General features: G+C 44.6%; 1 protein-coding gene across 3 annotated transcripts in view; it reads right to left on the reverse strand.

Moving 5' to 3' along the window:
- RHBDF2 (rhomboid 5 homolog 2) overlaps positions 1–26976 on the reverse strand; it is a 339409-nt gene extending 312433 nt beyond the window's left edge. For 2 of the 3 annotated variants that reach the window (XM_069200232.1, XM_069200228.1), the window contains exon 1: positions 26851–26976. The gene's annotated coding sequence lies outside the window, so the exon portion shown is untranslated. Of the gene's footprint in view, positions 1–25386; positions 25473–26850 lie in introns of those variants that run through there. The other variant, XM_069200230.1, reaches the window with a different exon arrangement.
- Between the last annotated feature and the right edge of the window lie 210 nt (positions 26977–27186).

Consider the following 27186-nt stretch of genomic DNA (forward strand, 5'->3'; position numbering starts at 1 on the left):
AACCAAGTAAGTATTATTTGTTAAAAAAAAGTGACATGCAATACGAGTGCAGTTCACATAAAGGTCTGCGATCGGGTGATGTATTATTGAGCGCTATGAAGTCATCCCATCTGGGCGAGCGCTATGTAAAAAACAAAAACAAAAAAACAACAACACTAGGAAATGTTCACACATGCAGAAGTGATCCTGCATACTGCAAGTCACGCACACAACTGTTCAATGAACAGGTTAATTGACCATGTAAATGATACAGAGCAACATTGCAAAACAGCCCGCATATCTGCCTGGTAAGCTGAAAGACTGCAGTTATCACTGAGCAAACATGTGCCCAGTATTGTGTTTAAAGAGAGCGCAACGGTTCAAACACCCCGATAGGAGAGAGCGTGGATTTCAATCACAGCCATCAGTGTGTCTAGCCAGGAGTTGTAGCCCACAAATGACATAATTTGCTGCGAAACAGCCACAGACAGACTTTAACTGTAAAGCACAGAGCCAGGACGTTCATTAACTAAACCGTGAAACTTAATCTGCATGGATTCAATTACATACAAATCACACAGAAAATGATCCGAATGGCACCAGAACATCACTGAAGTGGTAAATTACTGCAGAACTTTAGCGGAAAGAGAAATGCATTTTCGGCTGAATATATTAGCTCACTGCTCTGAAACCAACTTTCTAATACCTAGTTATTTTGGGGGAACCAATACACAAAATCAGTTGTATCACGTTTGATGTCAGTCCCTGAATAGATGCCCTTTCGCACTACTACGCACAGCGGCGAATGGACAGCCAGGCCACCAAAACACAGGGCTAGAAGAAGGAACACTATCTACGAAATCAATCCAGCAAAGACTAGAACATCTGCCCTTTATGAAGTTGAGGCTGCCTGAATGTTGCATCTATCCATCTTTCAGTGTCCCTCTGTCAGAATCGCATTTTGATTTTTCATAATGTAATGTTTTTAATTCCAACATCTGAATCAGCTTTGGAGCACAGCAGGTGAGCACCTGTTATTCTCATCATTTTCTGTATTTAAAGGGTTCTCGCCTGCCTTTGTACAGTATCCGGACTAGAGTGATCCACCCAGTGCAATTCTGGATGACAAACAGCACAGCCATGCACCCAGGACCCGAAAAGCACAGCTGAAGAGGTGCTGGACAACTGGGTTGACCTTAAACCCAGAAGACCTCCAGGCTTCACCAATCGCCTAAGAACTCCCTCCAGAGTGGAGACACCACTCTGCAACAAAGAAGAAACCAACAACCCAGTGGAGGTCACTTCACTGACGGACCGATAACTCCTGAACCAGAGGTCACAGCCAGACCAAACGACAAAACAATGACCAAAAGGACAAACCCTGCAAGTGTGTCAAGCTTGATGACACTGCACCCTCCAGTGGCCGAACCAAATCAATACCCTGGAAACTGGTCAGCTGACATGGGACACTAAGAAAACCAGTCCACCCAGGACTGAAAAAGGACCAGGAGGAAGTCCCAGTTGAGGGACTTCAGGAACACCTTGGACCTCCCACCCGAGTGTCCCCGTTGTACTGTAAGTGACCCCTAAAGTGACTTACCTCCAGATCCAAAGGGCATCTTTGCGCACAGCTCCTGTCTCAACGATTTGCTCTGCACCCAGCTGCCCTGTGCCCGCAATAAAGAAACTGCTGTACCCTAAGGGTCCCCCACTCCTTGCGACCTGGTCACTCCAAGGGGACCCCAAGGAACCACCTCTAAACTTACCTGCGCAGACCTTTTCCAAGTGATCCCCTCGTGGTGGCCCTGCACCAGCTCCAGAGACTTTTACCAGCTGCTCCTGCTGGAAGCAAGAGCCACTCGAACTTCTCCAGCTGGCACAGTGTGCCCACCAACAACCTCGACCAACCTGCAAAAGAAGAACTTGGTAAAGCAAATGTCTGATTTTATATGTATTTTTAAAGGTGACTTCATTGATTCCTATGGTGCATAATTACGCACGAAAAGACTATTTTTATTAAACTTCAAAAATCCAGATCTCCAAGAGTACTTAACCAGTTTTGATAATCTTGGTCTTAAAATGTATATAAAAAATAAATAAATAATAATTTGAAGTATTTTTATAAATTGGTCTCAAGTTATTTCTTCCAATGTGTGAGTTGGAGGATTGATACTGATTTACAACTAATGCTTTGCACTTCTCCAAGATTTGCCTAACTGCTCAACTAAGCTACCATAAAAATTAGAGCATTAGGTAAACCAACATATGGTTGCCTGGACCCCATGCACAGTATGCCTAGCTTTGCACACTACATATGGGGCCAGCCTCCTACAATCAGGAGGACTCATCAATGTGCGCCCAGAGGTGGAAGATGCCAATACAAGCACAGTCTTCTCTGATGAAGGATTTAACAATTGGCTCTTCTTTGCCTTGGTAAGACCAGCGTTTACCCCATCTCACCTTAGTTCTCATTTTGCCCCAAATCAGTACAAAATGCCATACGCTGAGGATACTGTATTTCTGGAGGTGTGCAAATTATTTACAATTAGATTTCTGCATGTCCTTGGCACAGACTGTGTGCTCAAAGACCACTCCTAAAAGTAATTACTTATACATGGTCTCATTTTTCCAAGTAGGAAGATCATATCCAATTTAAATGTATCCATTCAATTTGTTAAGAAAATCCGGGATTATTTCAAGGGGTTTCAATATCTGCACAGGTGATATATTCTACATCTACAAGCCAACTCTCTGATCCTGGTGTGGACCGAGTTGGTTTTGCACAGACTGCAACAAAGTAATCCACTGCAATCTCTGACCCCATTTGAACCACTTGTAATTCTTCTGGTCACATTTCATTCCATGGTTTAGAACTCACTTGCAACATGACATACAACCATCTAAAAATTAGTGTTGGATCTGCCACAAAAGGAACAGATGAACACAAAATACAACACCATCTGTGACTTTGAAGGATACATAATCCTACCTACATTGTCTGCAGTGCTTTCAACGGGACAAAAGAGGTGTAGGTACTCACCAACCTGACAGGGGTGGATTAAGTGGGTGGGTTAAAGATGTGGCTAGGGTGGACACTTAAAGGAATCCAGATTTTCTTGATACAACAAAACAGGCACTTGAGTTCAGGGCTGCCTTTAGCACTGGTGACACCCTGTGCAACAACCTTTCTGGCACCCCCACCCCATGACCTCTTCGGATTCCCTCACTACCACTGGGCAAATGTCTAACCTTTCCATAGCACCTCTCACATAAATGTCATTTGTTTTAATGCTCTGGTAAAGGCCAGCTTTGCTAATCCACTAAAATACAGAGCTGTTCTTTGCAGCAGGCATATTAACCCTCTGTGCAACTTTATAGTCAAAACTGACCCCAGACAAAAGAGCTCTCTCTCTCTAAGAGGAACATTAATCACAAGTTATCTTGGCATTTTTATTGTTGCCTGACAGCTGGTGCACATGGAACTTTGCTTCAGGAGCTTTTAAATTGTAAGTTATTGCAGAGAACAGCACCCCCTCCCTTAAGATCAGTGCCCAGTGCAGCCACAACAGTCGCACCCCCCTAAAGCTGGCCATCCTTGTAGTCTTTGAAAGAGTGGGGCACACTGCAACCTCTGTACCTGAAGCTTTCTGAGAAAATATACTTTATTTGCTAACAACACGTCCAGTGAAAAGCAATGAGATTTCTACAATTTTGTGTGAAAGATAAGTTAAGACTTTTTCAAACTGTTAGAAAATATACAGCTTTTTGTTAAAGCATCTTGACAGCTAAACCTTCCACTTAATTATGCAAATGGTGGGTCTCTTCCTGAAACTGAAGTTAACCGAGCAGAATTTATAGAGTATGAGCTTCTTCTTTTGAAGAAAGGAAGTAGAACAGATGTAGCAAGGGTCAGTTATTCTATATGATTTTAAGAAAAAATTTGATACTACACGTGGCGGCTGCCGAAAATGTCAATCAGGGAGGGAGGGGGTGGCAACAGGGGAAAAACATAACACTTACCGTTTCTGATGCTGCCTCCTGCCGCCTTTCTCCTCTGTTCTTCTGGTGTCCCAGCATCCACTGGGACACCAGCACAGGCTTGATCTGCATGTCAGAAAGTGTACTGTGGGTCTGTGCAGTTTCTCCAGCCTGGCTGTGGAACACAGCTGGGTTTGAGAAACCTAAGTGCACGTGTGTTTGGCTGGCAAAGACACATGTGCACATAGTGCACTCTACTACTTCTCACCCCTCCCACGGCCCAGCCCCACCCCTTCCTACACATGCTGGCTGTGCCACCAGCAGAAAAATAAAATTACAATGAAATATCGTTTTATTTTTCTGCTGCTGACTCTTAGCCAGTACGGTGATGCTCCTCCACCAATGCGGAGGAGCCTCCCCTGGATACTACTTATTGATAAGTAAAATAGAAGATCTATTCTCAAACGGAAAGATGTTTTCAGAACCACGACAACTCACATCTAAGTGGAACTTTACTGCTTGACCACTTTGTGTGATCTTAAACAACATTCCAGGGTCTGTACGCCGTTCATCTCACTTTTCTGTCAAAAATGTGAGTGATTAAAATTGATTCAATGCTGGTACTACATTAGGCTTATGTAAGGAAATGCCTCCTTGGCATGGTTACCCCCTGACTTTTTGCCTTTGCTGATGCTAAGTTATGACTAGAAAGTGTGCTGGGACCCTGCTAATCAGGCCCCAGCATCAGTGTTCTTTCCCTAAACTGTACCTTTGTCTCCACAATTGGCACAACTCTGGCACTCGGGTAAGTCCCTTGTAACTGGTACCCCTGGTACCAAGGGCCCTGATGCCAGGGAAGGTCTCTAAGGGCTGCAGCATGTCTTATACCACCCTGGGGACCCCTCACTCAGCACATGCACACTGCTTCACAGCTTGTGTGTGCTGGTGGGGAGAAAATGACTAAGTCGACATGGCCCTCCCCTCAAAGTGCCATGCCAATCTCACACTGCCTATTGCATAGGTAAGTCACCCCTCTAGCAGGCCTTACAGCACTAAGGCAGGGTGCACTATACCACAGGTGAGGGCATAAGTGCATGAGCACTATGCCCCTACAGTGTCTAAGCAAAACCTTAGACATTTTAAGTGCAAGGTAGCCATAAGAGTACATGGTCTGGGAGTTTGTCAAACACAAACTCCACAGCACCATAATGGCTACACTGAAAACTGGGAAGTTTGGTATCAAACTTCTCAGCACAATGAATGCACACTGCTGCCGGTGTGCAATTTATTGTAAAATACACCCAGAGGGCATCTTAGAGATGCCCCCTGAAAACATAACCGACTTCCAATGTAGGCTGACTAGTTTTTGCCAGCCTGCCACACACCAGACATGTTGCTGGCCACATGGGGAGAGTGCCTTTGTCACTCTGTGGCAAGGAACAAAGCCTGTACTGGGTGGAGGTGCTTTTCACCTCCACCTGCAGGAACTGTAACACCTGGCGGTGAGCCTCAAAGGCTCATCCCTTTTGTTACATCGCCCCAGGGCATCCCAGCTAGTGGAGATGCCCGCCCCTCCGGCAACTGCCCCCACTTTTGGCGGGAAGGCTGCAGGAGATAATGAGAAAAACAAGGAGGAGTCACCCACCAGTCAGGATAGCCCCTAAGGTGTCCTGAGCTGAGGTGACTCTTACTTTTAGAAATCCTCCATCTTGCAGATGGAGGATTCACCCAATAGGATTAGGGATGTGCCCCCCCTCCCCTCAGGGAGGAGGCACAAAGAGGGTGAAGCCACCCTCAAGGACAGTAGCCATTGGCTACTGACCTCCCAGACCTAAACACACCCCTAAATTCAGTATTTATGTGCTCCCCAGAACCTAGGAAACTAGATTCCTGCAAACTAAAGAGGAAGAAGGACTGCTGACCTGAAGCCCTGCAGTGAAGACGTAGATGACAACTGCTTTGGCCCCAGCCCTACCGGCCTGTCTCCCAACTTTGAAGAAAAACTGCAACAGCGACGCATCCAACAGGGACCAGCGACCTCTGAAGCCTCAGAGGACTGCCCTGCACCCAAGGACCAAGAAACTCCAGTGAACAGCGGCTCTGTTCAACTATCTGCAACTTTCTTGCAACAAAGAAACAACTTCAAGGACTTCACGTTTCCTGCCGGAAGCATGAGACTTTCTACTCTGCACCAGATGCCCCCGGCTCGACCAACACTACAGGAAGAGCTCCCCGGCGACTGCGAGCCTGTGAGTAGCCAGAGTTGACCCCCCTGAGCCCGCACAGCAACACCTGCAGAGGAAATCCAGAGGCTCCCCCTGAACGCGACTGCCTGTAACAAGGGACCCGACGCCTGGAACCAACACTGCACCCGCAGCCCCCAGGACCAGAAGGAACCAAACTCAAGTGCAGGAGCGACCTCCAAGTGACCCTCTGCCTAGCCCAGTTGGTGGCTACCCCGAGGAGCCCACCCTGTGCCTGCCTGCATCATTGAAGAGACCCCCGGGTCTCCCCATTGCTTTCAATACAAAATCAGATGCCTGTTTGCACTCTGCACCCGGCTGCCCCTGTGCCGCTGAGGGTGTACTTTCTGTGCCTGCTTGTGTCCCCCCCCCCCCCAGTGCCCTACAAAACCCCCCTGGTCTGCCCTCAAAGGAGGTGGGTACTTACCTGCTGGCAGACTGGAACCGGGGCACCCCTGTTCTCCATTGAAGTCTATGTGTTTTGGGCACCTCTTTGACCTCTGCACCTGACCGCCCTGAGCTGCTGGTGTGATAACTTTGGGGTTGCCTTGAACCCCCAACGGTGGGCTACCTTGGACACAACCTTGAACCCTGTAAGTGTTTTACTTACCTGTGAACTTAACAATTACTTACCTCCCCCAGGAACTGTTGATTTTTGCAGTGTCCACTTTTAAAATAGCTTATTGCCATTTTTGTCAAAACTGTACATGCTATTGTGATTATTCAAAGTTCCTAGAATACCCAAGTGAAATACCTTTCATTTGAAGTATTACTTGTAAATCTTGAACCTGTGGTTCATAAAATAAACTAAGAAAATATATTTTTCTATATAAAAACCTATTGGCCTGGAGTAAGTCTTTGAGTGTGTGTGCTCCTCATTTATTGCCTGTGTGTGTACAACAAATGCTTAACACTACCCTCTGATAAGCCTACTGCTCGACCACACCACCACAAAATAGAGCATTAGAATGATCTCTTTTTGCCACTATCTTACCTCTAAGGGGAACCCTTGGACTCTGTGCACACTATTTCTTACTTTGAAATAGTATATACAGAGCCAACTTCCTACAGCTTACATTTTAAAAAGGTGGATGCAAGGCAGTTAAGATAAATTATGCACGTTAATGCAAATGAAGCCTGATAACGGCTAAAAGTTGAATTGGACCTAAGACGAGGTAGGTTGATAGTTTCCAGGGAACCAACCTGTTCCTACCACATGTGCATTGTAAATGTCTGGCACAAATCGAGAACAGAACCAGGTGAAAAATGATTGGCTAGAGTTTACTCCACAAAAAGGGAGTACGAATGAGCTTTGCCAGCTGGGAAAAAAGTTCCAATCATATGCATTTCAGCTACACAGAGTATGGACCACATATCAGCATACTTTTAGGCTCCAAAATGTTCTCATTCCATTATGTTTTCAGTTGTGGATGATGATCGTTAAAAAAAACAACAACAAAAAAAACACAAACACAAACAAACAAACAAAAAACAAGCATTTGCAATCCAATAGGTTTTGCATTTACTTGAGTTGGAGTTATTGGCATTGCAAATAACTAACTAGACTGTTTTTTTGCCACATTAATTGGTCAACCCTGCCATATAATTCCAGTGGCCCTGCATATACCTAAAGGGCTAGTAAGCCTACTGGAATATTTTTTTCAACAAGGCCCTTAAAACACAAACTACTCCCAGGTGCAAAACATATTTACTTGGCACAGGTGACATTGCCCGTGGCGCAATGAGTAAATAATTGTTATCCAAGAATGTGCGTTTACTGTATCACTGTCCCCTTACTGCAGTCTGGGGAACATCGAACAAAAACACCCATGATTTTTCACACGCATGAGGAGAGCCACCTCACAGGATACTAATGATCCTCAGTCAGTCTTGAACTGAAATACTAGTTATTAAATATTGACCATTGTACACCATAAGTTACTGTAAGCTCTGCTTGAGGTTAATTTTATAAATACATGCGCACACACAGCTCTAGTTTCACAGACTGAAATGTGTGTAGTTCATCTAGTCAGGTTTCTGCTTTGTTTTCACAGCGTGTATCAAGTTATAAAAAATAAAAAAAACTACAAGTCCCAGAATGCAAAGCTGAAACGAACTAAATGAAAAAATCATGCATCGAACTAGGGAGCTGGACAACTCTACAAATAATGCTCCAAAGGCTGTCTTCCAGCTTGTAGCACATTATAAAAATAAAACTACAAGTCCCAGAATAAATATGTGTACTGCAAAGAACGTGTGCTAAGCAGATCAGGAAGCATATGATGTAAAAAAAAAAAATGACAAAATAGCTCTGGCAATTAATGTTCTATTTGAAGAGAGAACGTACTTTTGTCTAGTGGAAGTTTGTACTCGTAAGGTAGCGCAGAGGGTTAATGTTCTTTCTGGAGAGAGAACGTACACTTGTCTAGTGGAAGCTTGGAGTCATCATAAGGTAGTGCACAGGGTTAATGTGCCTTATGCAAAGAACATGTACAAACCAAATCACAAAGTGCAAGTAATATAAAAATGTGAAATAACTTTGGTGATTTATGTTCTTTCTGGAGAGGGAATGTTCTTTGGTCTAGTGGAAGCTTGGAGTCATAAGGTAGCACACAAGGCTAATGCGCCTGCTACAAAAAATGTTTACTAGGCAAATCAAAGTGCATGTAATGTAAGAAATGTCAAAATAACTCTAGCGTTCTTTCTGGAGAGAGAACATACTTTTTTCTATTGGAAGCTTGGACTCATAAGGTAGTGCACAGGGTTAATGTGCCTGCTACAAAGAACGTGTACTAAGCAGATCAGAGTGCATATAATGTAAAAAAAAAAAAGATACCGCCAATCGAGTTCGCGTTCTGAGCGCTGTAAGCGCCATGGTAGCCAAGAGAACGTACTTTTGTCTGGTGGAGGCTTGGAGTCATCATAAGTTACTGCAAAGGGTTAATATGCCTGATGCAAAGAATGTGTACAGATCAGAGTGCATATGATGTAAAAACTATGCCACGATCAAGTTCACGCTCTGAGCGTCATGACAGCCATTAAGCCCAGACAAAAGAAAAAAAAGCAGTTCGCCCACTCTGAAGTATATTGCCAATTCTGCAATTATCCCTGTAACAGAGTTGGCGTCCAAAGGCGGTAACTAAACTGCCCCAAGTCGGAACAAACGTGAAGCATTTACCAATTACATCAAGTGATTTTTGAAAGACAAGTCCACGAACAAATGAAAGTGATGGGCGTGTGGTGGGCATGGTTAAAAGCCCACAATACTTACAACAGGTCAAAGAGCTTGCGCGCTCAACCTAAAAAGTGGCCATGCTGTCCTGGAGCTCTGACATTTTTCAGATGCTCCTTTATGTATTGAGCTTAAGGCAAGGCTTGGCTGATGCAGGAGAGGGAAGGGTTCAGGATGAACATTATAATAATTTAACCTGGGGTACACTAGTACGTACAGGACATTTTAGCCATACTTGCAATTCAAATATTTTGCTCTGCCATCGGATTTGCCACTCTGAGCAGACTGGACTTACATGCACAGAAGCTGGAGGCGGCAGGGCCTGCTTCACATGCACAGAGCGATTAGCAATGTGGACCCGACTGGACTTTACGCTGCCAATCACAGTGGGTGCAGCCTCCCATTAGCCAGAAGCCCTGGCAATGCTGAAGGTGAATCAGTTCACAGAGAGCCTCGGCTGCTGTTCTTTTGCCAGAGAAGCTCACGGCTATTCTGCTCCAGGGCAGCCGGGATGTCGGAGGCACACACGGGCGTCTTCAGGATTTTTGAGGCCCTGGGCAAGTCATATTTTGGGGCCCTCTATTTAGAATAATAATTAATCTTATTACCTATTTGTGCTAACTGAAACTAGTGTAATGCCCAAAAGTAGTAAATTATATTCAACTTTGAGGAATTGAAGCACACAATCATGCCTGGGCCCCAAAAATTCTTATGCTTACAGTAGGAGAGAAAGAATGGGATAGAGGAATAAACAGAGGCCATAAGGAGAAAGACCAGCTTCCCTGGGGGCCCATTTGAAGGTAGGGCCCTGGGCAATTGCCCACTTTGCCCAAGCCTAAAATGTCTCTGGAGGCACGTGCCCCTGCCAAAACTGTTGGGCCTGCCTGTCTGCATCCGAGTGCGGAATTCTTCTTGGCAACAGAATTGTAGGCACTCAAAAGTTTAGAATTGCCAGTTCTCAGCACTGGTGAGTGCCAGCTCGTTTAAAGTACTGCTTGTTTGTGTTATGACACAAAGGGTTTGTCCCGACACAACAAACTTTAGGGGAGGACGACAAAAACACTAAACTAATAAAACCTCATGAAAATGGGAGCTGGAAAAATATTATTTAAAAGGTATTGGCATTTCAGTAAAATTGCGCAGATTCAGGTACTGAAGTTCCTCGACCAATTCTGAAGGAGAAAAGATAATGAAAACAAAAAAGTGAAATACTAAAGTGCTTATGTTGCAAATATTCCAGTCTGCATTGTTTAGCATCAGATCTACACTGTTTTCGCTCACTCTTTTATGCGTCACCCACAGTTCTACGGAAGAGCGCTCACCACCACGGACGATGATTCACCAAAATGCCCGGGGGTAGCAGAATTGACATGGCATGCCCTTTCACGACATCATCGAATGTGACATCACACATCACCCCCATAGCATTAAAGCAAGTATATCATTTGAGCTTTGATTCTGAAGTCATAGGTAGCGACATCACCAATGTTGGAAACAAAAGCAGAATTAAAACCAGAGTTTATAAAATAGTACACAAATTGCTGGAGGAGGTACAGGTCTATTTTAGTTATTATACCTATTCCAACGAGGCTGCAGTCACATCAGTGCTACAGCCATCACATTGCCAGGAGCAGCCATCATTTGCCAAATGGCCATGCTATGCTTCCTCGCCACAGCCACCAATGTCCAATTGCTGCCCCTAATGCTGGCAGCGCCGCCACATAAAAGGCACAGCTGAGACTGAAGGCACATAGATCAGGGACGGCAGAGGCAGTGCAGGCTTCTATCTGAGGATTCTTCCAGGAGGTTTCTTGGGGATTCTCACCTGGGAGAAGTTTGAAAATAATGGGGTAAAATTTCACACAAATTGGTTCAAAAAGGCACTGGTGTAGCCAGTCTCTCCAGGAATTTATCCATTTTTTTTTTCAAATTGTGGAGTGGATGTCTCCTGTGTGCCAATGTGTACATCCAGAATGAAAAGGGTGTACCCCCTTCTGCCAAAACTACTGGCGTACGCCAGTGCCAGACTTTTGGAAGTTTCACTTACATATGCACACATACACATACACATACACATGCTTGCTTTCTCTCGCTCACACACACGGATACAATATTTAACAGTTTCCCCCTTACTGCGCTTCGCCTGCCTGCACCAGTCCACTGCAGCTTTTCAGCTGCTGGTGCGTGGACCCTCAGGCGGGAACACAGTTCCTTCCGCCTCAAACTCCGAGGCAACCACTGAAAGCTGTTGTCTTCATAGAGAACAGACTTCACTTTTTCAACTCATCCTCTCCCATCTTGTCACAGTGTGGGGTGAGGTCTATGAGGCTTCGGACCCCACCCTGCGACGAGATGTAAGGTAGCCCGAGTAAAAGATAGCCCGGGGCACTGCAGAGCTTGCACCTAGAGGACTCGCAGAGCAGCATAGGAGGGAAGGCACCTGGGTGTGTGCGACGACTGAGGCCAGGGTGGGAGTCTGTGGGCTCGGTACAATCTCTGCTGGTTGGTGATGGAGCCTCTATGCATCTGAGCCTGGTGCCAGACAGATCATCTGCCCGGCAGTGATGCTCGACTCTTGCTGCGAGAGTCTGTGTGTGTTGATGATACGAAAAGAGAATAATAAGGTAGGGTGACCAGATGTCCCGGATTTCCCCGGGTAGTGCCGGTTTTAAAGAGGACTGCTCCAGCGTCCCGACGCTGCGCTTAGTTTTAAATAAATGTCCTGTTTTTTGGGACAAAAGTCAGGATCATCTAGGGAAGGATAAAGTTAAAGACACCTACAAAGTATGAAATAATTAAAGTAACACAGTCCCCCGTCTGCTCCCAGTAGAGAGGTGAGAGAGGTGAGTGGGGGTGGGTTAGGGGTGCAGGGTGGGAGGTGAAGCCATAGCTAATAGTATATATGTAGTCTTGTAAATATGTGTGTGTGTGTATATATTATATATATATATATACACACACACACGTATAGGCACACATTCACACAGCTACGCAAAAAAATAAAACAGGACAGGGCAGATATAAAAGTGAGTAAAGTCTTTAGTCCTTTTATGTCTGACCTGTCCAGGTTTTTGCTCCTCAAAATGTGGTCACCCTATAATAAGGTTCATATTCATTATGAGAGTAAGTAAAAAAAGGGGCAAAAAAACATCAGAGGGCAGAGATCTTGTGCCCAACAGGGTGGGTTTCCACTACTGTGTCGATGACAGATCTCTCCATTGTATCTCTTCACTGTCCACCTCCAGGTGGTCTCACAGTTTATGAAGAGAAACGTAATTCCAGTGCGCCAGAAATTAGTTTCAGTTCACAGAATTGTCAACATGAATGGCTCCAATGCATTGTTAGGATTAATACAGTTTACTGTTGCATAAAGGCACAGGTCGGCAAGGATTTAAAACAACATTTGCATACAGTATTTTCCCAGAGATACTCCCTCTTTCATCATTGCCAGTTCTGTGAAGCTCATCGCTACCGGATGCTAGCACTGAAGCTGACACAATGTGTAGTATTGTAACAAATAGTTACACTGTGGGGAAGCTTCAGTGGACCTGGGCTCTGTAGAGCTAGACAAATTGTAAGTTTCAGTGCAACTGTTTACATTCTCAGTGATCCAACGTACAGGCATTTCTTTTTTTTTTATTAATACTATTATTTATTTATTTATTTTTAGGCGAGGCGCACGGTGCAAATAGTCAAGTCTGTGGGTTCCTACAGACCTCAGAGACGCTTTGAGTCACAGGCAAAGTGGGCTCTGGCCCATGGCCCCCGCATTTCAGGTGGCCATCTGATGGAGCCAGCTCTGTTAAGCAGAGTCAGTCCTGCCCTGATGACCTTAAACATATCGTTTTAAATAATGTTTTCCTTTATTTTTAATGTGGGTGATTTATGAGAGTCTATTACAGACATTTTGCAGCGAAATGTTTTATGTTACATCCACCATCCATAAAAATGTTTCTTTTACGTCAAAACAGGACTTATGAGAAATTGTAAGGTGTTGCAGAGATTATTTTCAGTAATATTAATGAGCAGCTGCAGGGGGAGAAACAAAGGCCCCCACAACTCACAGGGGGGTGGGGGGCTTGTGCGAGCTCCAGAGGACCCCCTCAGGACAGTACACCGTGCAGGGGCACAACCTCTGACTTCTTCCAGGGGAAGGGGACCCCCTACATCAGAGGTCTCCAAACTTTTTAATGCTGCGCCCCCCCAGTTGAAAAATAAAAATCATTGGCCCCCCCCTCAGAATTTTTCACAATTATTTTATAAACATAGCAATGTTTAAATATGTCTAAACCTATTTAAACATTGCAGTTAAGTACTGTTACCTTTTTAAAACTGCAAAAACATGCTTCTGCTTAAAATAAAGGCCTGTTATCTGTATAATATTTATTTTGGCCAGAGTCTGGGGCCCCCCCTGGGATCACTTGAGGCCCCCCTAGGGGGGCCCGCCCCCCAGTTTGAAGACCTCTGCCCTACAGGTACTTTGCAGGGGGCCTCTAAGTGTTGTTACGCCACTGAGCAGCTGCTGTGTTACAATACTAAAACACACAGCACTATCCCCGAGTATTAGATGTAAAAACATTTAGAAATTTGGGCAAGTTTGCCTGTTTGATGTCAGTGACCTAGCCAAAGAGGGCATGAAAGAGCTGAAATTAGATCATAAAGTCAATACTGTCCGGAACAGGGGCTCCCAAAATACATGTTTGGCCCAGGGCCTCCAAAATCCTTAAGGTGTCCCTGGAGGGCAGGGGTCACAAGAACAATGCCAGGGGAGAGACCAGAGGTTGCAACAGCGACCTCACATGGTTTGAGCGAGTCACACATCGGGTACCTTGTGCCTTTCTCAGCTTAAGTCCTTATGGCATTTGAAAGTCACCGGACTATAGGCAGTCCCATTGGAATTATAGGATTCTGCAGCATTGTCTTCCATAAATATCAATTTACAGCACTTTCCATATGACGCACAATCTACTAAACAAGTTACATCTTCAACAGCCTCAACTCTGCAATAGCAGAGCATACACAGGCCGCAAAATCTGCAGTGAAAAAGTCAAGTATGTGGGATTGAAAATGTATTTCCCCTCTCTATTTTTCCCCTATGAACATTTTCCATGTGCAGAAATCGATCACTTAGAGCACTTAAAGGAGGATGTTGGGCAGCAGCTTCGCCTTGGTCCACTGACGTCTCCTGCAGTACACATGGGTTTAGAAGGGCCACGTGTTGGGAATGACCACAAATTTAGACTTTTGTAAGAGGTCACTACAAAAGCAATGGGAGCAGTCATTTGTGTAACTACAACTGTGGAAAATCAGCTCAACTGAAATATGTCCAATCTGCAGAGACTAAATCAATTCTATCATTTCATGACGCTAATGACAATTTTTGAGCTCAGGCTTGAAAATTTAACTCTCCCCCCACCCCCCCCAAAAACAAAAATCTAGTAAGTGTAATTGTTATAGGAGGCTCCAATCCTCTGAGCCACTACATTACAGTGTTTGCAGCCATTAAATCACGTTTTCCTACGTTTTAAACTCATTTTGCGATTTTGAAAAGTTTAATTAAACTGCAAAATGAGTATTGAAATTATTACATATTTGCAATTTGGAAGAGGCGTGTCATGCGTGTTCCTTCCAGACAGTTAATCTGTAACAAGCATATCAATAGTTTGCAACTGCAATTCCTGTCATAAACCTTTGATTGGTTACTGAGTCGCATGTTGAGCTGGTAACTGTTTTGTTAAAGGTAAGGGGTACCTTTTGGGCCCCTTCTCCATTAGGAATCCAGGTGTCAACTTCTGAGGGAAGAGGTTGTGTCCAGGGGGATCAATGGCAACTCTGATTTAAGATTTTCACAATAGAAAACGTGTTTTTTCTTAACTGAAGCCCCGTTTCTTTTAGGGTAACAGATTTTAAAAGTTTTCCATATTATTGAAATGCAATCCCAAGGTCCCTTGCAAGCGACCATTCCTGCGAGTGTAGCAATTGCAGCGGATAACAAATCGCAACCTCTCAAATGAATATTAATTAGGAAGGTTGTGTGCCAGCCCCTGCCATTCCTCAGTTTGCCGTCTGACCTATTAGTACACAGATTCACTAAATCAGATTGGATTCACATAAAGGCCAATGCTAATGTCTCCAAATCCAGTCTAGCACATCTGGCTCCAAGTGCTTCAATAAGTACAATGTAGCTTTTCCCCCAGGAAATTCCTTGTGGAAAGCTCACAATGCTTCCCTATAATAGTATTTAAATTCAGTCCAGTTTAAAGGACCAGTACTATAGCAAATTGCTTAGCCATGCACGGTTTCACCTCCCTCCGCCCCCCCCCCCCCCCCTACCTCCTCCTACCTCCCTCCTGCATTCGCGTGAAGAAACCGTAGAAAGCTTTGACCAACTGTACTGGTCCAAAAAACTGTAAAGTGCACCATTACTGTTAAACATTAACTCTTACTCAAACCTACTGTGGAGAACGCTAAAAACCCTCTGTAAATGTGCGTGCTAATCTTATCGAGTTACTGTGCCCACATACTTCTAAACATGTCACTTGGCAGAAACTCACCTAAAATGTCTGTGAGAGCCAAGATGCAGGCCTTGCAAGTAATGCAAAGTTTCCAGAGGGTTTGGGGTTGGTGTAATTATTCAGCCACTGCCAGTTCACAGTGCAGTGACGGCCACACACCACTTTCGATTTGACCCAATCAGCCAATGAACTAGTTGAGAATTTGTTTCCTGCATTAAGTTGGAGCGTGCAATTTACTGAGGCACCAGGCTGTAGGCTGGCCTTAGCCGAGGCCTCTGATATTACTAAAATATTGTCACTATAGCATACTGCATGGGGCATTTGTTCAGCCCACCTAAGCCTCTGGTCAAGGTGACTGAGTGACTGCATTTTGTTCTTTCAAAAGGTGCACATCCGCACAAGGGGCCGTCTTGAGAGCCAGCGCTGCCTTGTGATAGTAGGACACATTTAAAGTAACAGTAGGGCACATTCCAGCTTTGTCGCTTCCTGTCTCCGTCCAATGCTGTTATAAATTCCTTCTCAAGTGAACTGTAGTTATTTCACAGCAAGCCATATTGTGTTCCCGAACTCAGTTTCACCAATCGTTCTTTCATAAAAACGTTGTCCACGAAGAAAACTAAACTTTGTGCTGCTCAATTTGCAGCACAGTTATAACAATGTTATTTAAACATAGGTGGGGTCTTAGTTGGGTTTTAGTATCCAATATTATGTAATATGAACCCTTTCTTTTCTTCCCCTTTCTTCTCTGTTTTGCCCCCCTTTTCTTTACTTTCGTTACTTTCTTTCCTTTATATCATTCTATTTTTGTCTTCTTCCTTTTGCCTTTCTTTTATTCCTTTTTTCATGCTTCCTTTGTTCTTTTGCCTTATTTAATTCCTTATTTTCTTTTCTGGTTCTTTTGTTTTTCTTTCCCTCTTTCTTGCCTTCTTCCCTTGCATTTTCTTTTGTTTCTTTTTTCCTATTTATCTTCTTTCCTTTCATTCTATTTATTTCTTTGTGATCTAATTTCTTTCCTTTATTCTCTACTCATTTTTATTTAATTCGCGTTGCTTTTTTTTGCCACTCATTCTTTCTTTTTGCCTCCTTTCCTCAATTCTAATTCTTTCTTTCCGTTGCCTTAATTTATTTTTCTTTCCTATTTAATTGCATCTTAATTTATCAGCTTCTTTACTTTTTTCATCTTATTGCCCTGTTTCTTTCTTTCTGACTTCTTTCCCTTGTTCTTTCCTTCTCCTCTTCTTTCTGTTCTGCCTTCTTTGATTCCTTCTTTCATGTATGCCTTCTTTGCTTTTTTTCTTTCCTTCTTTTGCCTTTTCTTTCCTCCCTGCTTTCCTCAAGTTTTTCCTTCTTTCTATTTTGATTTCTTTTTTTCCACTCCTTTCTTGCCTTCTTTACTTCTTTTTGCATCAAAATTGTCTTCCTTCCCCTTTTTCCAATCTGCTTTTCTGTTTTGCCCTCTTTCCCTTTTTGCCCTTCTTCCTTCTGTTGTGTGCCTTCCTTCCTTGTCTGCCCTGCTTCTTTTTCTCCTACCTTCCTTACCTTCTCTCTCAAAGACGAGGCTGGCAGCCAATACTAGACCTGCGGCTTTTTTGTTAGGCCTGTGTTAGCCAAGAACTTTTAATTTTTTTTCTAGAACCATGTAAAACATAATTACCTGTAGGGTGTTTTCAGCCAGACTCCATCAATTAGTTTGTGATTGTGTCATTCACATTTTTCTGCCACCCACTTCAACATGCATCCAGGGACAATGTTAGCTCACTTCAGCCACTGACTGAACCCAACATCAAGTACACCCCGAGACCCTAGGCAACTAGGCAATATCTTGGTCCCCAGAGCAGGTCCAAATCTCACCTTGCATGCAGTGAACTTAGGGTGAAGTACCTTCTGTAGGTCCTGATTAGCCGCTTAAATGCCCCCCTAGATTCTAGCTACCAAACATACCTGAAGCCACACCTCGGGTAAAAACCAACAAAAGGGGGAAATTTGTCTGAAGTATGGTGTGGTTTTCACTCACCTGTGTACCATCGGCCCACACTGAGCCAAAATACAAACAAACTCACTCACAAAATAATATCACCCCAGTACACAATCTAAAATTGTGTAACCCTGAGAAACTCAGTGAAAAACAAAATTAAGGACGGGAGATGGGTCATCACAATGGAGGAGGGTGAGAGGGTCAATGTTCCAGGGAGCAACTATATGGGCCACAGGAACAAAGAGGGTGAGTGACCCCGTCATTAGGCTTATAAGCTCCACACACCCAGAGCTTCTCACCCTTCCCGCCACCCCCAAACACACAAGACCCCTGACCCACTCATTGTACTTATGTGCGGAAATGTGACATCCTTCACAGAATCGGAAACCTCCCTGGAAATATCCAGTTATTAGCAATTTCATGGCTGGTGAAACTGCAGCACAGTTCTGACTTTTTAGCCAAAATCCTTTGATTTCTGGGGCTTGTAGGCCCATGAGGATCTTTTTCAGTTTCTGGCTTACAAAAAGGATTTAAAAATAATTTGCAGTCACACTTGGTAATGTCCACTGTTACAGGCTTGATATAACAGATTAATTTAACATGAAAGACAATACTGGCCAATTAAAAAAAGAAGATAGAATATTTTTGGGAAAAAAATGCTGCTAGAATGTGTGTTATCTAATTACTGAAATGCATAAAATGCGGCAGCTAATTTGGAACGGATGAGAAGTGTGACACAGATCTTGATTAAGTACATGTAAGGACTTATACATAGCGAATATGAAAATCATTCCTTGATATTATCAATAGCATTTATGAAGAATAAAAGAAACTACCACCTAACAAAGTACTCAAATTGAAGGCAACTAAAATAGTGTCACTTATACACTTTATAAGAAACTATAAAAGGGGTGTGAACCAGCTCTAAAACTGAAACAAAAGGATTTTTTAGACAGATGTTAAAAATGTAAAAACTCCCAGGATAAATACAACAAACATCACCATACCCGACTGAAAGCATTTGTACCCACATATTTACTACAGAATACATTTGTAATGGGGTGTACCAGTCCAAACCCCCCTGAAGCTACGCCCTGAGAGTGGGAATGTGTTATACTGAGTGTCAGTAAATATGAGTGGGTTATAATGAGTGAAAATGAGTCACTGTAATTGAGTGAGTATGAATAAAAATCTATGTATGGAAGTAATAGTGTGAGTGACAATTAATGAATGTGTGTGAGTGACAATGTGATGTTATGCTGGCAAGTCTATTTGCCCCAACCTACTGAAAGCAATTCTTGTTTTATAGAGACAGCTATAGTAAAAATACTGGGGCTTGCATTCTTGAGGAATTTCTTTGCATGACAGACACCTGTGACAAAGTACTGGAGGTAAGTCTTGACATAATGGACACCCACAATAAAATACAGGTGTTAGCATACTAGAGATAATTATTGGCAAAATGCATTATTTTACAACATTCTGTCAAACATTTCTCAGAGGGGACCCCCGTCCCAACCCCCAAGTAGTGGTCTGACTTTCTCACCTCACTTACTCAGTACAATTCAGAGCAAGTCCTACGTCCCAGAACTTTCAAAGATTGTCAGTAGAATAATAGACAGTATCAAAAATAGACCTATGCCTGCGTGTTATATTGATCATGCAGTTTTAATGGAACTCCAGTAATGTCAATTACTGTGATGTCATGAGAGTAAAGGTCATGTGACATAGCTTTCTGGACAAAATATCAGGGTAGAGGGCCATGACATCACTTCCTGTTATGTTGTTAAGGCTAAAAAGGTATGTGAGCTCACTTCCACTACCCTTGGCATTTTGGTCAATCGACGCCCATGATGAAGCGCGCTGACCCATTGCCCCGTGCTGCATGCTGTGGCGGGATAGAACTAACAGGAACAGTTTCATTCTATTCTACGGAGTACAAGAACAGGATACAAATGCAAGAGCAAACACAATAAGGACTGTGTAACACAAGGATAGGAGCAGACGAAGCAACAGATTTCAGACAAACACAACAACAGGAGCACGCAGCGTGGACTACATAGAAACATGCAAACAGGAGCACACAATAGACCACAACACCTTTTCCAATCTTTCCAGGGCCATGCCACATGTACACCACTCGTGAAAGCCGGTCTCATTTTTAGGTTGAGCGTAAGCATACGGCCTCTTGCATACTTTTAAGTATACTTCTTTTCCGGGCTTAAAGCCATATCATTTGCTTGTTTCAGTGTAATTTAAGAATCCTTCTTTGCTAGTGGTCAGCCATGCACCTTTGTCCCTCCTTTTTATCTTTAGGAGCAGGGCCTAACTACTGTATACTTACACTTTGTCCTGTATATCTCTTCTTTAACAGACTTTTTTTTTCTTTGTTTCCTGATCGTGTTCAGTGAAGCTTCAGTTTTCATTTGCAGAGCATTTTAGCTCTTAGCATAGCTGTAAACAAGGTTGTAAATCAGGCTGTTATCTTGGTCACAATTGCTGTTTGTCGGTTCTCTGCACCGAGTGGGCCTGCATGAGGTCCCCGGTGGTGGAAGGGAGGATGGAGGCCTGCTTGTTTTTCTAATTACTTGTTTTAACTTTGGAGGCTTTACATGAGCATCAGCTAGATTACACAAGGACATATTAATTTTTTGTAGGCACGAGGAGATTAAGTGATGTTGAGCCAATGCCGTGACTTGAACTCAGTTCCTCAGCTCCAATCTTGGCAGCTCTGGTACCTGCACCGCACCTTCTTCCTGTTCTACCATGTTTCTGTGAAGTGCATGTGTCAGTCCAGGTCCTTTAGTAGTTGCAGCGCCACAGGCTGTGCTTTATGTTTACATATCGCAGCTGCGCCTTTCTTTTGGTCTACACGGCTTGCACACCTCTCTTTTATATTTAATTGATTTTCACTTTCTCAAAAAAGTATTGGTGGAACAGCTATTAATACGTGCAAGTGTTGGCAAAGTCTTTCTTTTATGTCACTTATCCTCACTGAAATACATTTTATCTCCAATGCGGTCAGGTGACTTTTCCCCGGCTGTACCATGTGACATGCTTGTTATTTCACTCCAGTGCTTGCCCACTAATAAGCTAAAAAGCTGATCACAGCAGGGAGGCCGGCAATAAGCTGAATTGCAAGATAACTGCCAGAAGTCCCATGCGAGAGCTCCTCGAAGCCATCTGAGGTAAAGCTTCTCTTCTGTGACACTTGCCTTTTGACATTATGTCAACCCAAACAGTGGGAGATAGTGTTTTTGTCATCCATATATGTGCAGCGCTCTTCACTGGGCATAACCCCTCCATTTAATGAGCAAACAGTATCATATCCCTATTGAGGGCTTTCCTATTCACAATACTTTTCGGCATTCGTGGTATTCTTCAATTTTGTAAATACATTTTCTTTCTTCGTTCGGGACACCATTGCAAATGCTTACTGCTGCGCTTTTAAAAAATATATACAATTCCGTCATCAATAGGCTGGCATTCTTTGCAGCAGGTACATTAATCATCAGTGCTACTTTATGTCTGAAGGCATGTAATGTGGATGTCAAGGATTGATCGAGGTGTTCGCTCTGACTCGAGTCAAGTTCTATGATATTTATCGCTGTTTGCATATTTCTTCCAGTTTTCAGTCCACTTAAAGACATTGGTCATAAATGTGGCGTTAGAAGTCCCTGCTCACAAAAGCAGCACAGGCCAGTCCAGGTTTGATATTTTCATTATTGATTTATTGCAGTGAAACCTATGTATATTTTTAGAAATTATAGTTAAACAAAGAATCTGGTGCTTTTAGTACATTTTACCATCCTATGTTGACTGTAATGTTTTCTACAGTCAGTTATAAACCAGTAATTTTGCATTGTGTTCCATTCTCAGAGGGGAATAGTTTTCTTTCACAGAATGCCAGACTAAATAAAGTACCATAACATGAGACAGCCACTTTTCAGAAACCCGGGTACTTCTACAGAGTAGTAAGTTCTCTGTTTCTCTCTCTCAGCTGAACTGATTAGTTCAATCTCTGGGGCTGTCAATTCTGATGGTGCAGTGGTGAAAGTGGAATTCTATTGTTATTAGCTTGGCAGATTTAAATTAGGATGCTAAAAGGCAACATTTTTATTTTTTGAGGCAGAAAGAGGAAGAAGGTAAATAGAAGTGCTTTAGTTATATGCAAGGTCACTGGAATTATGTGGCAGGAAAGGACCAAATTATTAGGCATGGTAGACCAATTTATGTAACTATAAAATTCCAATTTAGCATTTACAACACTAATAGCTCTAACTCTTGCAAATGCTTGTTGTCTTATGTTCTTCAACTAAAAGAGAGAGCTTTGGTAATCTAGGCCCCAAGCACCCGGACGTTTCTCCTGCTTACACTGAGACAGACCTAATCTTACAAGCTTCAGAAAAGCGCTTAATGCGCCTTTTCGACAGCCTGACACCAGTTTAGATAACCACTAGTCTAGTGTCTAAAGAGGGCGGGGCCTGAAGCACGTGCGTGCGCCACATAACTGCTATCATCACTCACCAACCCTGGAGCAGGAGGCGGGGGTCTGTCTAAAGCCCGGCATCCAAGAACACAGCAGTATGAGAAAACGAAGGCTTAGGTGCGCCGTTGAGATCGAGTGCCTCTTGGAAAAAGTTACTGAGAAACAGAAGCAGCTGCTGCGGCTTTAAAGGAAGGCTGCGGGCTCAGCCTGGTGCTTTCCAACTGGAAGAAATTCCCACAAGGACGCTTCGTTGCCAAGAACAGGCTGCTGATTCCAAGGAGGGTGGCAGAGTGACGGGAACGCCAGCAGGGCCCGGAATTGTGATTTTTTTTGTTCTATGGAAGATCTGCTATCAAAGTTGGCAGGCGCCACTCGTCTTGGCCTGAAAAATGGCCCAGTGTGGGGGAACTTTACAGCGAGGGATGAAAAAGCAAGGGTGCCCGGTGGAGGGGTGATGCAAGGGTGCCAGGGGAGGGTGGAGAGTCATGGAGACCAGGCAGCGTCACAAACGAGAGCAGATATAGCTGTGCTCGGGGAGGGGCACTCCCGAGGGCAGCGGGCCTAGTGATGGAGAAGCCTTGTGTGGATGGTGGTGAAAAGGTGCTGCGTGAGCAGTGACGGACACGTAGCAGGGATGGAGACACATCTAAGATGGAGAGGGATGCACGCAGCAAGCACGAGAGGGGCCCGCAGCATGGGAAGGGATAGAAGGGCCTGCAGCATGGACAGGGGAACAGGGAGGCATAGCGCGGAGAGGGGCACGCACAGTGGCTGGAGGACAGAGGGCAACATGTGAAGAGGCAGAGCGTGGACAGGGGACAGAGGGGGCGCAGCGTGGAGGGGCGTCAGAGAGACGGCACGTAAGAGGGACAGATAAGCAAAGCGTGGGCAGGGTGCAGAGACTCTGAAGGGGGCTCCTGCCAAACTGCAGTCGGATCGGCAAGTTTGTTTAAAGGGTGTGCCCGGGTCGACAGCAAGAGCAAATGGCAAAGCAGCTTTCACTCGGACTCCCAGCTGCCCCTTGCCGGGCATCAATATTTTCTGTCTCACTAACTCAAAGAGCGGTACTCCTTCGTGGTGGAGTCGTTTTGCGTCAATAAACATTTCTTCCGTAGCGTCAGTCTGACCAATCATGTGATTTGTAAGCATTACCAGTCGCTGTTATTGAATACAATGCAGTAGCGTAGGTCTAGGCCCTAGGGTGACCAGGCGTCCCGGTTTTTAGTGAACTGTCCCTGTGTCCTGACGCTTCTCTTATTTTTAAATAAAGGTTCCGGTTTTTGGGACAAAGGTCAGATCACCTAAGGAAGCATAAATTAAAAACGCCTACAAAGTATGAAATAAGTAATTTATTGGTTTCTGTCAGGCAACACAGATCCTTGTTTGCTCCCAGCAGAGAGATGGAGTGGGGAGCAGAGAGAGGTGGGTGGGGGTCAAGCCATAGCTAATATGATATATTTAGTCTTATATATATATATAAATAATAACACACACCTGTATAGGCACACATTTACAAAGCTACGCAAAAAAACGGGACATGCCAGATATACAAGTATAAAGTATTTAGTCCTCCTTTTATGTCTGACCTGTCCCGGTTTTTGCTCCTCAAGCTCTGGTCACCTTAAGACAAACAAACACTAACATTAGAGACTGACTGGGTTCAGATCACAGCCTCCTCACTTGACTGCAATACGTGGTCCTGGAAAAGCCATTTTATTCACTCAGTCATTTTTCTTTTCATTGGGAAACGCCTCTGAGGGATTCAGTTCAGCGTGCTCTGTGAGCATCATGATTACATATTCAGAGATATAAAAAAATGCGTATTTAATTTTGAAGAATGCACTCATCTTTTATAAGTCAACTGTGCACGACTCACAACGTGCGTTTTTATGACTCGGCTTGGCTCACATGGTGACTGACTCCGGGCCAGAAGCCGTACTACCTCCCTCCCCCAACCCGCACATACCACCCTGTTTGTAACTTATCCAACTGTACGATTTACACAACAGAGTGGTTGCTTTCGGCTATGTGGTTTTAAAAGTCCAACCCCTGTCCTCACCAAAGAGACTTAGGGCCCGATTACAAGTGGGTCGGTTAATTCCAATACATGCATAAACCCTTGTTTATGCAAGGATCAGAATTACACATTTGAAGGTTTTTAAAGCATCTGATATTTACCAGCGGCGTTAAATAACCCCACCTTAGCTAAATTTCATCAGGTCAAACCTATAAAAATTGTATTGGGGGGGGAGGGGGGGTGGGAAAGCATACGCTACTTACCCCATCCTGCAGATTTTGGCGCATTAAACACTAAATTCCACGTAACTCAGAACAATCTAGTATTAGTCGTTATTTGTCTGACCCTATATATAACGTACCCCGTGGTATTTATCAGATGCGTTGAATAACACCTGAACTGGTAATCGGGCGTTTAATCCGTCTCCCTTTAAATGCAAAGTGATGCACTCATTACACGGGTTTATAATAGGGCAGAATAATACTTAAACATTTCTAATACGTGAAAGATGCGGACACCAAACCAACACGTCGCGTCTCCTCACCCCCCCCCCCCCCCCTCCCTCCCTCCCTCCCTCGTTGCTTTGCCGATTGCCCTCCCACTCTCTTCTGCCTGGCCTCAGTTCACCTTCTTCTGGTCTTCCCATTCACTTAGCCCCACTATGACCTTAGCTCTCTCTGTTCTGTAGCCTTAGCCGCCTCTTCAATCCTATCCTGAGCTCGCGCCCACCTTCACCCCTGATCATCCTGTCCCATCTCCCCGACCTGTGCGCTCGAGCCTTAGCTCCCCTTCACCCGAGCTTCCCCTCCCAGGACCGCAGCCCACCCTTCCTCGCACAGGATTCATGTTTCCCGCCTCTCCCCCTCACCTGGGTTGCACCCCCCTGTAGTTCTTTGTCCCCTCGCGTTCCGCCCCCTCTTGCCAATAACCTGCCCTCAGGCGGAGTCCTTCAGCTCACCTGGACTGAGGGCTGTCCCTCATCCACCTCAACTCCCCATCTTCGTACCCTCGCCATGCCCCAGATATCCCAGTTCCTCCTCCCTCACACACCGCCCACAGGCATACGTTCTGCCTCCTCGCCCCTTCATTTGGTCACACACCCTCAGCCCCCATCCACTTCCGGTGCCATATCTCTTCTTCTTCCTCCTCCTTCCCGCCCTCACCTGAGGCTTTGCGTGGTCGCCCGGAGTTCCTTGGAAGGGTGCGTCAGCTTTTGACTCCGCCCTCACACCTGAAGGGCGTGGTTTCCTGTGTGAAGATGAGCGTGGCTATAAATCCCTGGGTGCCAGATTCAGGACCAGAGACAGGAGCTGAGGGGATTATTACCAGCTTCCGACTCTGAGTGGTCCTCACGGGATCCTGCGGTACTCACCAGGGCGCAAAGCAGCAAGTGGATTATAGCACGAAAACCTCTCAAGGTCCCCCTTATTGTTTATCATTCAAATAACAATCGATCCCTGAATTAACATTTGTAGTAGGAAAACCTATAACATACTTCGTTACCCAAACCAGCAGCACACCGCTATCTGGCTGAGAGGAAGAAACATCAAGCGGGCCCTCATTAATTCTCATATTTTACTCCCTTGAGTAGATGGGTCCACCAGAGATGGCAAGAAAGGCCTGTTGAGGGTTCAAGATTTATGAATATTTATGAATAAGCATGTATCCACCATTCAATGGTGGATACATGCTATGTCCCCAGCCCTGCCAGCCTTTCGAGGGATGTTCCTTTTGCATATATTGATTGCTTATTCATCGGCTCTACTGGCGCTCAAGAGGCACTGCGACCCACTAGAGCACACTCCGTGCCCCATTAGGCCACTAGGCCAGAACCTCTTTAGTCTCATTTACAGGAAAAAAAGTCACTGCTGGGAGCGGGCGAGGTGAACTGCCAAGTGGGGCCAGATGTACACAGGCTGTCTTACAATAGTAACAGATGTGGTACACGTACCAAGTGGCACGTATGGCACCTTTAGCCAACCCCTCGCTTTTAAGCTAACAACACTTTGCATTCTGGTACTTGTAGTTTCCTTGCTTACATACAATACGAGGACTTCCGAAGCTGCCTCTCATGACATTATGCCTCTTAACAGTCATGCACTACCCAAGGTGGAATCGCCATATATGAATTTTGATCAAGAATTCCTAATTTTGCAATATTGTGCAACCTTAGCACATCCCTTTGTCCTCCTGCTCGTCATTTCACGGACTTTTCCCAAAATTGTGAGTTTGTAAGAATTATTCATAATCTTAACAGAATTGTGTTCGAGGACACAGTCTTCCAGGCCGGGATTATTCTTTACTAAGCTGTTGCATTCTTCACATTTAAACGGAACTAACTGGGTTTACATGAAAACAGCACTTCATAAACACGTGTACATTTTAATAAGCCATATAAGAATGAATGGAGCGTAAAACTCACCTAAGGAAGATGAATCTACGACTGCTCCCCCTTCTTTGGAAACGAAATCATGGTTCCCGAGGAAAGCAACGTCCCCTTGCCCGAGATCACAAGCGAGTCAGAGCCGGGATCCAGGTGCACCGGTTTCTGGATTCCGGACATTCCTGCGCGGCCACGCCCCTCCGGGGTCTGCCCAGACAAGCCGCGCGCTCAAGCGCCATTCCACAGGGCTCGGGGTTTCTCGTTGTGGTGTAACCTGAGCAGGACTCGCCCTGCTGGGTGGCATTTCTGGAACAGCTGCCGGCCGCATAATTCTCAGGCAGCTCCCGAGCTCGGGTCTCTCAACACTCGAAGGAG

The sequence above is a fragment of the Pleurodeles waltl genome, chromosome 7, assembly GCF_031143425.1.
Source record: "Pleurodeles waltl isolate 20211129_DDA chromosome 7, aPleWal1.hap1.20221129, whole genome shotgun sequence".
In the NCBI taxonomy this organism is placed as follows: domain Eukaryota; kingdom Metazoa; phylum Chordata; class Amphibia; order Caudata; family Salamandridae; genus Pleurodeles; species Pleurodeles waltl.